General features: G+C 38.5%; 1 pseudogene; it reads right to left on the minus strand.

The window, feature by feature from the left end:
* Positions 1 to 2,725: 2,725 nt before the first annotated feature.
* On the minus strand, positions 2,726 to 4,025 carry LOC120180948 (annotated as a pseudogene).
* Positions 4,026 to 4,429: the final 404 nt, after the last annotated feature.

The raw sequence follows: 4,429 nt of genomic DNA on the forward strand, positions 1-4,429 counted from the left end.
CCAAGGTGCTTTAGGAAGAAGGAATTAAACACCGACTCACTTGTCCTCACACGTCTCAACAAAATGGTGTCGTTGAACGAAAACACTGACACATTGTTGATACTGCTCTCACGTTACTTGCCCAAGCTTCGTTACCTTTGAAGAATTGGTCTTATGTTGTGACTACACCCGTGTATTTATTTAATAGATTACCCACGAAGGTGCTACTTGGTTTATCTCCGTTCAGTAAACTGTTTGGTCGCAGTCCTCGGTACAAGCATTTACGTGTGTTTGGTTATAAATGTTTTCCTTGCCTTCGATCTTTTTCAGTCTCACAAGTTTGTTTATAACTCACAGGTATACACGTTCATTGGGTATAGTGTGCAGCATACGAGTTATCTATGTCTTGCACCTGGTGGCCGAATCTATATCTCTAGGCTTGTGAAGTTTGATGAGTGTTTTCCTCTCTGCAGGCCAGGTTGCAAATACAAATGCTTATAATCACTATGGATTGCAACCGTCTATTAGATTTGATGTGGTGTGTGGTATTGACACGCTGCTACGACCTCCTGAGCTCAGGTCTTGCCGTAATGAGACTGCATCTGATTCTATTGACGTTACGAGCGGTTTCAACAAAGGTGATTATACGCTGGTCACTCCGATGTCTTCCAGTCGTGTTGAATCTGATGATGTTGCTATCAGTCCCATGGAGCACATAACCCCTCTTGAAAGTAATGCCCACGATATCCTGCATGTCTCGTGTAGTCACATGTAATCCGTTGATGTTGGTTCTGCCCCTTGATTATCTTTGTTCGATGAATTTGATGTGACTGTTACTAGCGCTCCTCGTAGTAATACGTCCCTTCCATCTTCGAATGTCTATCCCATGATCACTAGAAGTAAGGTTGACATCTTTAAACCCAAAGCTTTCTTTGTACAAGATATAATAGATGATGATGAACCAATCTTCATTCAACAAGCTTTATTATCTCCCACCTGGAAAGCAGCTGTCATGACCGAGTATAATGTTCTAATTGAAAATGGCAATCGGATGTAAGTGATTATTCCAGGTTAAGAAAAATGTCGATGGGTCAATTGCGAGGTATAAAGCTCGGTTAGTGGCGAAAGGCTTTGCTCAGGTTCCAGGACATGAGTTCGGTGATACGCTCAACTTGGTTATTAAACCTTTCACGATGAAGGTTATCTTGTCGTTGGCTGCAATGAATGGGTGGACACTACTACAAGTCAATGTGAATAATGCATTCCTTAATGGAGAACTACATGAGAAGGTGTTCATGGTGCAACCCCTAGATTCAAACAATATGCTAGTAATGGTTCACGTCTCGTTTGCAAGCTTGAAGAGGTGTTGTATGGCCTTAAGAAGCACCACGAAGTTGGTATGCTAAGTTACACACATTTCTCGGGCAAATTGGGTTTCATGGGACACAAGTCATGCCTCCTTGTTCATTCATCAAAGGGAGGTTCTTTCGTTTATGTTCTTTTAATGTGGATGACATCATAATTATAGGACAAGATATGATTGAAGTTGAAAGTGTTGTGTCACGGTTAGGCCAATAATTCTCTCTCAAAGATTTGAGGGACTTAACTTTAGCGTTATGATCATACCATTATAATTCGTCAAAGGAAGTTTATTCTTGAATTGTTAGAAAGAATTGACATGCATGGTGCTCACTCAGTTTCTACATTGATGGTTATATCTTCGAAACTTAACAAGGATGGTGGGAGTCCTTTATAGGATGTTCAATTGTATTGGACCGTTGTTGGGCACTATCATATTTGAATCATACACGATCTGGTTTTTTTTTTAGTGTTAATCGTGTAGTTCAATACATGCACGTTCCTTGTGATCAACATTGAGCGGCTGTGAAACGCATCTTGCGTTACTTATGTGGGACACTTGATTATGGTTTAGTCTTTCATAAGGATGTTTCGGGATTGCACTTGGAAGCATTTGCTGATCCTGATTAGGCAAGCAATGTAGATGATCGACGTTTGCTATCCGGGTTCTATGTCTTTCTTGGAGGTAATCTCGTGTCATGGGTTCCAAGCATAAAAAATTTCTTTCTCGGTCAACTACTGAGGCTAAATATTTTAGTATAGATGATGTTGTGGCTGATGTTGTTTGGACTTAGTCGTTACGAAAAGACATGGGTTTCAAATTACGGTACTCTAGTAATTTGGAATGATAACACAAGTGTCGTAGCGATGAGTGCAAATTCTGTTTTATATTCTCAAATGAAGCATGTTTAGTTCGATCTTCATTTCATTCGGTAGAAGGTTGCTGCAGGAAGTGTTTGTGTCAATTATGTGTTTGCTCGTCATAAAAAAACGGATGGGTTTACTAAGCCTTTGACTCGGACTTAATTTGATCTGTTTCGATGCAAGTTCAATGTTTCTAATGGATATTCTAAATTCATGGAAAGTAGGGAGAATATTAGCTATTGATAGGTTAACTCTTAATTTATTAGTGTGATTGTTAGGATTGGAATGCCAGCATGGCTAAACTGACATAACCCTATGGAAGATTCTAGCAGGTTTTGTAAAACCATATACACGTGTTCTTTGAAAAAAAAAATCAAGACATTTTTTATAATCAAAGCCAATGAAAATGGCTTCTAAGTTAGGAATTTGTAGATAGACATGGACATGGAAAGAATAATTCAATGACCAGTGAAACACAATAAGGACCAAGAAAAAAAAAACCATGGATGTAGAGAAAAAGAAATCAACCCAAAAGGCCGAAGGAGGAGGAGCGGGGTTTGTTTTTAACAAGACGGCATGATTTCCTAATCTCCCCTTGTGAATCAGTAAGAACTTCAACAGCTCCCAACTTTACCATTGCCTGTTCAAACCTAGCAGTGAAGTCATTGCCGGTGGTTAAATAGGCCACGATGTTACTGGTCAAGGGGTCCAAGGCTAACGCTTGATCAATGCCAAGAATTCCTCTGTGGTTCTTTGTTTGATTGTAGGAGGAGTTGTCGAAAACAAATGTACTGGTGAGATTCTGGTCAAGACTCACAGCTGCGTCGGCTTCTGAGTTTTCCGGACAGATTGATCTCAGCTGCTCAGCTAATGATGGATCCATTGTCGGGTCTGCTTTCCTGCTGTCCCCGAAGTTGTAAAGCCGCTCTTTAATGAAAGAGCAATGTGTGAACCCTATTGTGTGACCACCTATACACGCATATATATATATACAAATTATGATCTTTCAAGTATATGAAAAGTACTCCTAATTAACTGAAAGAAAGAGAACATACCTAGGAGTAAAACCATGTCTTCAAGACCAATTCCTTTATTTTTAAATGCATCAGCCGATTGAGAAACTGAGAATCTTGGTGAACGGAGATCCACGTTGGATGCCAAAGACTCGGTACCATCTCTTCTTCCGGTCTGAACCTCGTATCGCGCTCCTCCGCTCTGCACCAAAACAAACAAAGCTTATCTTCAAACTATATCAAGCGCTGGAGCTAATTTAGTTTCGGAAATTTTACATCTTTTAGGAAGTAAATAAGATATTACCAATTGTACAGCATCCCTAGCAGCCATCGCGATTATATCAGCACAAGAAACAACTCCTTCACAGGTTGCTTCAAGCAATTCCTTTGCTTCATCAATTACATCATATCCACTAACATTTTGATTCGCAGTCGCGTTTTTCTCACTGGAGTTGCCGTCTAGCAGAATCGATGCATCACATCCCTTTGAACATGTGAAATACAACTCTTTAAAACCCATTTTCAAAACAAACTAACAAAAAAGGAGGAAAATTCATGCAGTTGCTTACTTTGACGAAGCAATCATGGAAATGTAAACGAATGAGAGCAGGTGCGATTCCTTTTGCCTCGTTGAATCTTCGTTCGACAACCGAGAACACAATGCCCTCAACGTTACGTGAGTTACATTAACCCTTGTAAAATCCTACCTGGAGAGCAGCGTCGCACTGGCCTGTGAAATTCACAAGGATGACACCAAATGCTACATAAAACGCAGATGCTGCTACTATCCTTGATATCTTCATTTTTGTTGTTCTTCTTCTTCTGGGAACTTCCAAATGGAGATGAGATGAAAACTATAGAGAAGATCCATCTCTAAAATATTATACTCACGAAATGTATCAGTGACATATAATTATCACGATTACGGTCACTAATTAACTGACGGTGACACAGATGTGTGCAGAGACAGAATCTCCATAGGGCTAATGGGCCATGACCCCCTAAAATTAAAAAATAATATATTTATATATATAATTATTAAATTAATTTTATAAAAATATATATAATATTATGAAATTTGGTTGTTTCAATATATATATATATATGATATTTTAAAATTTTAGAAACTACCTAAATATCATTTACTAAAAAGTTAATATTTTTTTATTATTTTATTTTTAAATGAATAAAAATTTATTTTTCTTTGTTAGTTT

This window comes from Hibiscus syriacus, unplaced genomic scaffold, assembly GCF_006381635.1.
Source record: "Hibiscus syriacus cultivar Baekdansim isolate YM2019G1 unplaced genomic scaffold, ASM638163v2 tig00003715_pilon, whole genome shotgun sequence".
Taxonomy (NCBI): domain Eukaryota; kingdom Viridiplantae; phylum Streptophyta; class Magnoliopsida; order Malvales; family Malvaceae; genus Hibiscus; species Hibiscus syriacus.